The 13,500-nt window shown below is 37.2% G+C and overlaps 1 pseudogene; it reads left to right on the top strand.

Moving 5' to 3' along the window:
• LOC127233550 (40S ribosomal protein S3-like) overlaps window positions 1-10,916 on the top strand; it is a 129,675-nt pseudogene extending 118,759 nt beyond the window's left edge.
• Window positions 10,917-13,500: the final 2,584 nt, after the last annotated feature.

The raw sequence follows: 13,500 nt of genomic DNA, 5'->3' as shown, positions 1-13,500 counted from the left end.
CCACAACTGTTGTTTCAATGAGCATGTCTTGCTGGATTGGTCATTGTTACATGCAGAGTTCACAGCGGGGTGGGATTGTTGATGACTTTTTTCTTCCCCAGCATCCTGTGTAGCATCTTACAGCATCATGAAATGTAGCCAATGTGAAGGAAGCTTACATGTCAGTACTGGCTTGATATTGATGAAGATATTGATACAGATTTCTTTTATAAAGATAATTTTATTTTTTAAGGCTGAAAAGAAATCAGGAAGTCAAATATGAAAATTGGCTATTCTGAAACAGCTAGCAAATGGCAAGCCCACAAATCCAGTTATCTTTTGAGCCTTTCTTTGATTAGTGAATTGTGCAGAAATGATCAAGATCAACTCAAAGATGCATTTTGTCTCTCCAGTTTCTGAATGTTTTATGGGAACTGTAATTCTGATTACAGAGATGGTACTATTAGGGAGTAAATAAGGAAAGTAATTGATACTTTATTCTTATCCTTGCAATGAATTTTGCTTAATGCCTTTTCAAAGTACAATTGAGCAAAGAATGATTACTCCTACATAGGTACAAGTGCATAACATATGGAGAAAGCTAAAAGTGAAAATAGACTTTAACTTCTAGCATCATTTCTCCAACCCATTAAATGAATCCTGACTTGTGAAGTGGTTATCTTGTGAAAAAGAATAGGCTTTTTCAGTCTTCCTGTAAATGTGTAATCTAGCAAGATAAAGTTAACAGAAAAATGATAATATAGACTTTTCTATCTATGGATATGACTAAGAGATTCTTAGTAACACATCTTTTAGGTGATAGCTCCTTGAAGTATATATCACAAAGCTTGAGGAGTACAGATTACAGCTGGTGGTTTTTGTAAAGCTTCAGAAGCAGATGGATATATATATGAAGACACTGAGTTTCTATTAACTTAATACCATACCTATTGCTCACTTCACAGGCACTTTCCATATTATGTTAGATAAGTACTTATATAATTAGTCTGTTGATTTTATTCCATTACATGGAAATAGTTATCCTAATTGTTTTTTTTTTTTTTATTTTCAATGTGTACTTCCCTCATGACAGGTAGTTTCTATTAAATAAACAATGGTGGTCGAATACATATGGTGCTAGTTTAGCTAATTCATTTGCAAGTGTTTATCCATAATAATGTCAATGTTTTATATTTCAAATGTATCACTAAACTCACACACATATATTGAGCTCTCTCAGTCACAATAACTAATTAAGAAAATGTCCTACAGCTGGATCTTATGGAGGCAGTTTTTCCCAACTGAGGTTCTCTTCTTTCAGATGACATTAGCTTTGTGAAAAGTTGACATAAAACCATCCAAAACTCCACATCACCATAATGTGTGTACCTAGACCAGAGTCAATCACACTGGACTCCATAAACGTGTCTTCTCTCATAAGCAAGTGTACCATGCTGGTGCTTCAAATGGGGAGACAGGTTTGTTTTAGATGATGAAAGGTGGGGTCACCTGTATATGCGTACTTGCATTTAACTATTTATGAATATCTATTTTATGTGTCTTTTATCGAAATTTAAAATCTTTAACTTCATGGCTCTTTCACTCGACTTGCACACACCTAGGTGAACCAGCCTCTCTCTGGATCCTAGAATTTTTTTTCAGTTTTTCACCATTTCTCAGCTTGCAATGGGTTCTCTGCATCACCTGATTTAGCACTATTGGCACAGTCCTTTGCACTGCCATCGTGGCATAGCACAAAGATCAGCTCTGCACACTCTGGCCCTGGCCCTCCTAAGCACTCTGACATTTCAGTCTTTTTATGTGGCATGTATTCTGTGCATTAATAATATACTGATTCATTGAACATGAAAGTGTGCCAAAATTTAATTTGGGGAATCATGCAAAATCAACTCATAATTATCCTACCCACTATTATTACCCAAGTTCCAGTCACAGTTACTGTGTGACAAGATTAACATATAATTCTATTACCTGGTCACTATAATAATCCTAATTAATATTCTCTCTCTCTCTCTCTCTCTCTCTTTCTCTGTGTGTGTGTGGGGGGGGTGCTGGGGGTGGGGTAAGCTCAAAGCTTTGAACATACTAGACAAACAATTTTATCACTAAGCCAAATACTCAGTCCCTTGAATCTAAATTATGTTGAAAAGAAAATATGGTATATTTTCTCCTCTGATTTAAACACAGTAATAGATTTCTGGTTATCAAAAGATGGAATTAACATTCATCAATATACTCTACACATATATTGCTTGTTCTCTCTACAACCCAGGTGCATATATCCAGAAGTCTGTCTCTTATTCAGTCTATATTCCAGCAGGGATAATGACCTCCATGTCCCAGAAGCCTCTGCATGCTTCCTTGCGTTGTGCTTCTGCATGTCTTACCTCTTTTCCCAGTTCTTTTCTATTGTATACATTCTGTTTAACAGAGGACTAATTTAGTCACCCACCAGGTTATAGCATCTCCATGTGTCGAAATGGCAATCTCACCTCACCTTCTTGTAGATCTTTCAATCCCAATTAGTTTGAACTTGTTTACTTTGGGATCTTGTAGAAGCACATGTGCTTTTCTGCACACAGTACTGTGATTGTCAGTTATCTTTTATTTCCTCATTTGTCAAAATTTTAGTTTTAAAATTATACTGTAATCACATTTCTTCCTTCTCTTGCTTCCCTCCAAACCATCCCACATAGCCCTCCCTGTTCTCCTTCAGATGCATAGGCTCTTTTTCACCAATTGTTATTGGATGCATGCATGTATGTATGTATGTATGTATGTATGTATGTATATATATACATATATGTATGTGTGTGTGTGTTGCCTAAATATTATCTGTCCAGTCCATATAAAGTTACTTGAATGTATATTTTAAGAATGTATATACTGAATGTATATATTAAGACTGACTGTTTGGCATTGGACAACCAACTGGTGTGCTCTCCCCTGGGAAGATCACCTTTCCATATTTCAGCTTTCCTCAGTTGTCTTCAGTTCTTTGTGTAGGGTTGAAGCCTTGTGGGCTTTTCTCCATCCACTGAGGCATGCCCATTGGTGTCATCTTTGTTGAGCTCGTGTTTGTGTAGTCATGGTGGTGATACTTAATGGGTATAGATTCTCATATTACTGGGAGACACAATCTCATAGCAAACTCCCTGATCTTCTGACTCTCAGAAGTTATCTTTTAGAAACTGCAATATAATATTCCAAGTCAGCCTGGTTCCTGTTGAGAAATCTTCAATTATTTTGATGGACCTAACTTTGTATGTGGATTAAGTTTGTCTCTTTGAGCTTTCAATATACTATCTTTGTCTTATATTTTTAGTGTTTTTAATTAGAATGTGAGTCATACTTGCATGTACTACATTGACTTTCTTATTTCATTAAACTGCTTCTATTCTCTTGGAATTCATTAGCTGTTTGTGTTCTTTTTTGTTTTCTTTCTTTTTTCTTTTGAACATGTACAATCTTTCTTTTGACTTCTTTGAATTTATCTAATTCATTCTCCTAGCAAGCCATTATCATGAGATTAGTATTTTCTGGAGAGTCTTGTTGCATTGATTTTTATGTTCTTTTATGACTTGTTCCTCTGCTCTTAAACTACTGAATGACTTTTTTTTTTATTTGTTTCTTTTTTGCCTTTTAAAAGTCACTCACTCTTTTAGTGTAAGTGTTTACAATTTTTACAAGGGATTAAATTGTAATAGGGGTGAGTACCATTTTTTTTTTTTTTTTGGTAGTATGCTGTTTATCATACACTGTGTCCCCTGAAAGTAGAAAACTGTACACAAAAAACATTCACTATCGATGAGTTTCCTCATTATGAATACAGTAATAGAGGAGGAATAACTGTGAAGGGAAGGGAGTAGGTGGGACATAAAGATCTCAGGATATGAGTTCTCGATGGTTGTTCTGGGTTTCCAGGGAGCATAGTTCACAAATGATCTGAGTCACCAAGCCATCCAGCAGGAGTCTTATGATATTATCTCAGCATTCTTCAGTCAAGGGCTTAAGAGGGCAGACTTTCCCATTCACTGTTCTGATGTTGCAGAGTTAAATGTCTGTCTTACTTTCTCTCTTCTGGGTCTCTTTAAGGTGCCCATTACTTAGAGTACAATGCCAGTTTTTCAAGGTTCTCTTCTTGAATATATTACAATCACTCCCCTGCAGTGTCAAGGGAATGTTCTACAGATTATACCCATCCCTGAAAAGCTAGACATACTTTCTCCTGCTCTGCTTTGAAAGTTTTTTTTTTTAATTTTCTCTGCTTTTAAATTAGAGATTTAATCTGTCACTCACCTCTTCCAGTTGTTGATGTCCAATTTTCTGCAGCTTATTCCATGGAAATTCCAGTAGACCATGAATACACTATCTCCTCTGAGTTCATTCTACATTTCTTCAATGCCAATTTTCTTTATGAAATAAAAAGAGATGACACAAAGCTGTTTTTTAAAATAGACTCTTCCATGACTCTCTACTTTTTACCTCCAATGATGCTTTTGAAAATTAATACTCAGTGTTAGTATATTCTAATCTCTTATTACCTATTCATAAAATTAAGGTATAGATTAGTTATATGCAGAACAGGTTAGAATGAAATTAGCTATTAAAAATAAATATAGATTGATTATTTTCATGATTTAATAATTTTAAAGGAAGACTGATTGCGGAACACATCCTCAGAACAAAGCTTTCCAAATGAGAATTGCAGAAGCTATGTAGATGATTTAGAGGAGGCATCAATCGATTCTCAATTCGTAAGGAATTACAAACTTAATATAGTAACTCATAATAAAACTCTGAGAATTTAATCAAACAATTACACAGAGAAAGGTATTTAATTAAGAAGTAATCAGCAGGATTTCAGGTTTGATAAGGAATAATCAAACTCAGATGATATCATCATCTGAGAGAACATCTTTATGAGTAAGCATATAAAATTGGTACTTTACATTGTCAAGAGTACACCCCAAGTCTGAAATGCTGAAACAAAAGGAGAAGTAATTTTCGGTGTTGATTAATGAGTTCCACACCTCAGTGATTTCCAATCATAAAAGCTCCATTCTCTTATGCTTTATGTTAGATGTGAGTCAACTATAGCTTTACGTGCACTTGTTTTTATTTCAAGTCCAGTGGGAGGAAGAAGACAATGTGTTCTTCTAGGAAAGGACACCCAAGATGATGTGTTTAAACTTGATATCACTTTGAAAGGTCATTCTTAGATGTGGCATATGTCACAACTGCTCACAGTCCATTGCCAAATCAAGCCATATAACTAAGCCTTATGTGTGAGGAAGTATCTGACACAACAAACACAGAAGCTCTGCAAAGGCTTGTACCAGTTGGGAGGATGTTATTTATATACCCTTCTTATGAGTTGGGATGGGTAGTTTGGAAGTGTAATTTCCTGAACCACATTCTGAATTTGGATATATAGAGGACAGATGCACAATTAGAGTCTTGGCAGAGACCTGGAGTTAAGTCTGAAAATGAACGTTGTGAAATAACATCTCTGACATAATCTGTTTCTGTCTAGTCCATTGTTCAAGAAGCTGAGTGGTTTCTGGTCTAAGGACACAGGCACAAAGATTTCAGATGGTCATGGTGAGGATGGAAATTGTATTGCTTATTATAATAATCAACTATTGTTGTTTTAAACCCAGACTAATCTAAATGAACTGATTCTTGGGTTTTTTGTTTGGTAGCATTTTTTCCTCTCCAGTGTATCTCACATTGGTGTGAGTCCATATAAGTAGGTCAGTCTGGTAAGCGGCGATGAGTACATCGAGGCATAGCATAAGATATGCATAAGATATTCAGGTAATTTTCTTCTTTTTGGCATCATTAAATTTCTGGGTAGATGTGTGAATCCCCAAAGGACACAGGGGATCACTTAAGAGTCCCACAACATACTGCAGGTCACAAACCTGGTGTATCATTCAGCTGTTTTGGTTTGGTTTTGTTCCTGCGATATTTATCAACCACTAACTATAGAAGAAGAAAAAGAGAATCTCAAAGTGGGACTAGGGAATATTAATTAAAAGAATTTTCATAAAACATGGTTGACCAAATGCCTCAGTGGATAATGTCTGTTACCAAGCTTGACAACCTGAGATCCTCAGGACAACACATAGATGCTTGCTATGGGACAGTAAATGAGTTCCTGCTTGACTAGACTTCCGCTGTATGTGATTGTCTCTGGGATCCTGGGAGTCTGGGGAATGGGCCAGCACTGCACTTATCCTTCCCTGGTTGGGCTAAGATCCTACAACTGTTATATTTTAAAGTTATATTCAGATGGAGATTAAGAATAAATTATTTAGTTTCAGTAAATTTAGTGCATGTATCAGATCTGCTACTCTGTACCTTAAAAACAATATTTAACTTTCTCTTTTGCCTCAGTTTTTCTTTATATAACAAGTAGTAATGAAGTCAACATTAAAATGACAACATAGCAGTGAATTTACAATGTGTTAGTGCATAGTGGTAGTGTAGTGGTGGGTGATAATTTTAGGTATTTTTCTTCATCATGAGAGTGGAATTTGTTGTCAGAAAATAAAGTTAGATGAAAAATTTATGTAGGGACTGACCCATGATTTTGATCATAGCCCAGCTACCTATAGAGCTCTCTCCATCCCTGAAGGCAGTGACCAGATGATGGAAAGTTACCTCAAACTTAGGAATGGTTTCTTGCTAAAGATGGAAAAAAGTAAAAGAAAAAATAATAGCTTATGGAAAAGGTGCAGATACCATTTCAACTTTATGCTAGGCTTAGATCTTTTTAATTTTAATTTTTTTTTTATTTTAGTGATTTTAGTGTAACAAGGGATACAGGATTAAAATTTACTTTTCATTCCAATTATAATAATAATGCACTTTATTGTAGAAAATTAAAAGCATGGCATTTGGGCAGAAAGGAAAATGTACATAGTTCTAATACAACAAATAATAATTTTTCAGTTTATTTCAGCCCTTTCTCTATGTAACTTTTTTTTTATTTAAGATGGTTGAATTTTCTAATGTGATAAAGCTACCTCATAAATATTATATTGGGGACAACCATTCATTTAATTAAGTGAAGTATCTCACTTTATTTAACCATTTATCTCATGATGTTATTTTACATTTTTTTCCTCCTGTAAGTTCACATAGAAGTTTTGAGTAACATATTTTGACTTATTTAATTATGAAAAATTCATAAAATTAAAGTATTAAGTCATAGAAGACATATCCATAAAGAAACACTGTCAGACTGCTACCTTTTATCAATACACAAAAGTTATGTCTTATGACCTATCACAAGCTTTATTTTTTAAACATATTTGCTAATTTGAAAATTGTTTAATATGTTTGAGCATGGGATATAACAGTATATGTAAATATAGTTCTTTTATTTTTTATTTTATAATTGGAATGATTTGTATAGTCTGAGTTCTCTTATTAAAATGTTAGAATTAAAGATTTTCTCTATTTTTTCAATTTAATGTCTCTCATTTTTTACATGAAAGACATTAGGCATATAGTCTTTGAACATTTCATCCCATGTTATAAAATTTTGGGACCTGCTGCTCTTATTTTAACATGATTGGTGACTACCTATGTACCCTGTCTGTATTCTCATAACTGCATTTTATGCTTTTCGCTGTAAAATTTCCCTTTGGGGAGAACTCATATACTTCACAGTTCTCAACTCTCCATGATGACAAGCCCCAGAAAAGTGTCTCTTCTTTTAGAAAATAAACCTCTATGTAAAAACATTCTCTGTTCCTGCATAAATGCAAACTTAGTCATTCCCCAAAGTACCATCAATGTATTGGTACCAGGAACCTATCACACATAATAAAAGTCTGTAGATGCTCAAGTTCTTTTTACAGATGCTTTGTTATTTGTATATAACCAATAAGCATGCTCTGCATATACCTAAGCATTCCCCAACCACATATAACAATGAATACATACATCAGAAATCCTCTAAGTGTTAGTTATATTGTATTGTTTAAGGAATGTTTCCTGCCTGTGGTTGGTTAAACCCATAAAGGTAGAACCTGCAGAAAGAGGACCATTGATAAATGACATTTTCATAGAATCATCTGACAGAAGTCCATACTTCTGTTCGCAACTGGCATTCGGGGTCCATGCCCGTACTTCAGATGCCATGTAGTTAGATGCTATAGTGTTAGCTGAGTATCTCTAAGATCAAATGCAACATTTCTTATGTGTGCGTGTGTACCATTTTTCTCATTGAAGTCTTCTCTCTTCTCATGTTAAGAAGAGAAGACCTTCCCAAACAATCCAATTCCAAGAATTCATATGCATGGAGATATGTATTGCATAATACTGCTACAGGATAATATTACAGCCAATGTCTTCTAGATTTAAAAAAAATCATCTGATATATGTTTATTGACTACTTTAGGGAAGTACTTCTACCTTTATTTGAATTTCAAGTCATTTCTTAGTAGCTGTGTGAAACGGGGCTAGGCAAACTGATCTCATTTCCTCTCCTAAGCTTTATTACATTGTCATGAGTGTAAGTGAGGCAACCCTGCAGGCATGAAGCAGGGTTCATTGAGTAAATAAAACACACACCTTTCTAGGTTTGAGAGGGGACAGAGTGTACAGGCTGCTAGTTCACATTTGGAAAACTATCTTAAAAGTTATGAGATTCATATAGCTTGTGATTGTAGAAAATAATACTAATTCCTTTATTCAGAGAGTCAAACAAAAGTGTCCATTTACATACATGTAGAAAAACATGGGGGAGAAGAGAGAAATTGGTTCAAGAATCCAGAGTGTTGAATCTTGTCGCTTGAGGAATTATGTTGAAATGAAGAAGGCAGGGGTGCTTCGCCATCTGCCTGGCACCAATTTTATCATTTAAAAAAAAATCACATTGCCAAATCCTGCACTGGCCCTGTCTGGAGAAATAGCAATTACAGTTTGCAGTCAGTCAAAAGAGAACACTGGCTACTGGGGATCCTGAGAAGGAAGCTTAGAAAGTGAGGAAAGTTGGAGGTTGCAGCATCCAAGAAGCATTTTCTTGGAAAAAAAAAACCATGGTGGGTGTTAGGAGGGTCTCTGTGTCCCATGAAAGCAGATCACAATAAAATACAATCAAATAAAAAAACATCAGAAGATTAAAGCAAGGGAAAAAAAATCTAAAAAGAACAAGACAAATATTTTAAAAGTAGAAAAACATGATAACAAGTAAATATTACTATGAATTATTTTTGTATGTGGTATTGTGGTAACATGTTTTGAAAGCTTAGAATTCTCTTACAGTACTAATAAAAGATTGGCCGGTTTGCTTTCATTGCCAAGTTAAAACAGTCTATAATAATCTGAGAAGAAAATCTTCTATCAGATTGGCTGGCCTGTAGGAATATCTCTGGGGGGGGGGGTTGTCTTGATTGTTAATTTATGAAGGACAGTCCAGCCCACTGTGGATGCCAATGGTCCTTGGGAAGTTGGTCCTGGGCTACATAGGAAATTTAGCTAAGCATGACAAACCAGTAGGCAGAATCCTTTCATGGTTTCTGCTTTAAGTTCCTGCTCTGATTTCTCCCAGTGATGCACTGTGGTATGTAAGTGTTAGGTGAAATAAAGCCTTCCTCCTCTATATTTCTCCTGGTCAAACTGTTTATAATCACAGCAACAGGAAAGAAATTAGAATAGAAGTCAAAATAGCCACACTGTAAAAGGTGCTTTCCTAACAGTTAAGCATATGTTTATAATTTTTAATGTAGTTTTGTTAGAAATCAGTGAAAACTATTTTCAAATAAAAAAATGAATATAAATGTTTCAATTATTTTGCTGCTGTTTTTGTAAGCACTGGGAAGTGGAAATAACCCAGTCACCTTGAAAATACATAAACTAGGCTGTCCTCAAACTCCAGATCCACCTGCCTCTGCCTTCTTCAGCAAATCCGGCCTGGTGGTGCAGATTTCCAAGAAAAGGAAGTTTGTGGCAGATGGAATTTTCAAAGCTGAACTGAATGAGTTTCTCACTCGGGAACTGGCTGAAGATGGCTACTGTGGTGTTGAAGTCCAAGTTACACTAACCAGAACAGAAATCATTATTTTAGCCACCAGAACACAGAATGTTCTTGGTGAGAAGGGTCATCGGATCGAGTTAACTGCAAGAAGAGGTTCGGCTTCCCTGAGGGCAGTGTAGAGCTTTATGCAGAAAAGGTGGCCACAAGAGGTCTGTGTGCCATTGCTCAGGCAGAGTCTCTACGTTACAAACTCCTAGGAGGACTTGCTGTGCGAAGGGCCTGTTATGTTGTGCTTCGATTCATTATGGAAAGTGGGGCCAAGGGCTGTGAAGTCATGGTTTCTGGGAAGCTATGAGGACAGAGAGCCAAGTCCATGAATATTGTGGTAAATAAGGGTCAGGATAAACAAATAGGCCGAATAGATGTTTATTCAGGGAGAAATAACTTACAACCTAGACAGATGAACACCAGGAAATTCAACCCGATCCTCTCCTGTCCGAGTCACGCCAGAAAGAGAGCGCCTCCCTGGCCCCCTCCGACCTCCTTCCTCAGGTCACCTCCGCCCATCGCTCCACCCCCCAATGGGCGTGGTCAGTGCTACAGAAGGACTACCTCACTACACATGAAGTTTGTGGATTGGCTGATGATCCACAGTGGAGACCCTGTTAACTACTATGTTGACACTGCCGTCTGCCATGTGCTCCTCAGGCAGGGTGTGCTGGATATCAAAGTGAAAATCATGCTGCTCTGGGACTCAAGTGGTAAGATCGGCCCCAAGAAGCCTCTGCCTGATCATTTGAGCATTGTGGAAACTAAAGAGGAAATCTTGCCCACCACCCCCATCTCTGAGCAGAAGGGTGGGACGCCAGAACCACCTGCCATGCCCCAGCCAGTGCCTACAACATAACAGGGTCTTGGCAGCTGTATCTGGAGATTGTATGTTGTCCTGTACAGACATTTAATAAAATCTTGCACAAAGACAAAAATAAAAAAAAGAAAATGCATAAACTATTGTATTCCATAAGACAGAATCCTTTACAGCACTTAGAAGAGCAAATTAGGGATGGATAAAAGCAAAAACATGAGTGGATGTTACAAGCACTAGGCATGATGAAGAAGCTGGCTAAAAAAGGCTATTGTGTGAGTCTACATGTATGGCATACTGGAAAAGACAAAACTGTAAGTGTATGAAATAGTTAAGTTCAGATGTGGAAACATAGTGATATATTTTTATGATTAATTAAAGCTTGGCTGAGGATTCAGAAAAGCAAAGCTATAGAGATCAGACAGTGGTGATACACATCTCTAATCCCAGCAGCCAGAAGCTAGGAGGTGGTGGTACACACTGTTAAGCCTAGGACTGTGAGTCCAAGGCCAACCAGATCTACACAAGAGTGAATCAGTCTAAAGGAGAAGTATAGCTCACACCTTTAATCATAGGATTCATGAGAGGTATATAAGTCAGTATCAGGAGTCAGTATGAGGCATTTGTTCCCCAGCCACACTGAGGAGAGGCAGGAGTCTGAAACTAGGTGAAGAGCTCCTGCATGGGATCAACCCTTTCATCCTGAGCGAGAGGTGAGAGTTAGTGGCTACCTGCCTTGCTTTTCTGATCTTCAGCTTGAAGTTTGAACCCCAATATCAGTCTCTGAGTCTTTTAATTTTTGTGTTACAAGGAAAGATTCACTACAAAACATCTCATGGAGAGGTGGAAATGTTTATGCGCATGCACGCGCCGTGCACATACACACACATGTGCAAATGTGCCAGCATGGACATGTATATGCAGGTGTCCACAGGGGCCAGGAGAGGGTGTTAGACACTTTAGAGATAGATAGGTGTGAGTGGTCTAATAGATGCCAGGAAGAGAACCCTGGTTCTTTTCAAGGACACAAGTGATCTTAAACACTATAGCATCACTCCATCCTCTTAATTCTAGTGGTTTTTATGTAAATATACTCATGGACCCATAGATGGACCTACATTTTTTAAAATGAGTTTTTCATCTAATTCATATATCAGAAATTCTTTGAGTTTTAGATATTCTTTTTTTCATTTTCCTTTTCTTTTCTTCTTCTTCTTTTTTTTTTTTTTTTTTTTTTTTTTTTTTGAAAATAGATTCTTTTCTAAGACAGTGGAACCAGGATATATCCCTGGTGCACAAAAGGACCTTGCAAACACATCCCCCATGGAGGGATAACTGCCTTAACCTAGAGACAGGAGAGAAGCCCTAGTCCCTACTTCAAATGACCTGTCAGATCTACATGACCCCAACTGGATGGCATTGCTCTACATATGGAATTGGGGTGGGAGGATGGGAGGGGAGTGTGGTTAGGGTACATGTGAGAGGGCAGAGAGGGTAAAAGTGAGGGAGGGAGGGAGGGAGGGAGGGAAGGAGGGAGGGAGGAAGAAAGGGAGGGATGGAGGGGGGAACTGGGATGGACATGTAAAATAATAAATTAAAAAAAAGAAAATAGATTCTTTCCTCACACAGCACATTCTGATTAGTTTCCCCTCCCTCTATTTCTCCAGTTTCCTCCCCACCTCTCTTTCCCTCCAGATCAACCCTCTTTCTGAATCTTATTTGAAGATAACAAACTTCTAAGAGATAACAATATGATACAATACAGCAAAAACTATTATATTGAAGTTGAGCATAGCAACTTAATAAGAGGAAAAGTCTCAAGAGCAGGTTCACGAATGAAAAACCCATTTGTTTTCTGTCAGGAGTTCCATAAAAATACTAATATAAAATATATAATATACATGTAGAGGACCTGGTGCAGACCCACATTGGCCCTGTGCTTTCTGTCTCAGTCTCTGTGAGTTTATATGTACCTTGCTTTGTTCATTCACAGGGCATTGTTCTCCTGGTGTCCTTCATCCACTCTGTCTCTTAACAATCTTCCAGTTTTCCTTGCAATTCCCTGAGCTCTGAGAAGAGATTTGATGGAGACATCCCATTTAGATTCCACATGTAGAAACTCTTGTTAAAATTTTACAGTGAATTTATGCACCCTTACAAGAAGGCTTTGAAGACAGCACCCATTACTCTTCCCTTCTGTCTTCTGCATTGTGAGGCCACAGAGTTCCTTCCTTCAGAAGGTACACACTATGGACCCCACCTTGGATTTTTAATCTCTGGTCTGTACTCTATATAAATCACTTGTTCTTAGGCGTTTATTATAGCAGCACGAATGGACTAAGACATATCTCTTGTCATCATAGCCCTTCTCAGTCTCCCACAAGTTCACAAGTGTCTTCATCTGCCCAAGCTGAAGAAAGGATGGAAGAGGCACACTGGCACCTTAATCACCTTTGTTCAGAAGTGACAGCTTTCATCCTGGTGTTGAAGACTCCCACCCCACTACTTCTTTCTCCTCATTCTATATGGATACAGTGTGGGTATAAGAAATGAAGTTATTGGCCAGGGAGTTGTGTCATGTGAAAAGGGAATTCACATTTTTATAGAAAGTTAACTGTCTATAGTCTGTGTCAAGGTGCAT

Source organism: Phodopus roborovskii, unplaced genomic scaffold (genome assembly GCF_943737965.1).
Source record: "Phodopus roborovskii unplaced genomic scaffold, PHOROB, whole genome shotgun sequence".
Classification (NCBI taxonomy): Eukaryota; Metazoa; Chordata; class Mammalia; order Rodentia; family Cricetidae; genus Phodopus; species Phodopus roborovskii.
The sequence above is the reverse complement of the archived record's forward strand: the minus strand, read 5'-3'. Positions and strand labels throughout refer to the sequence as shown.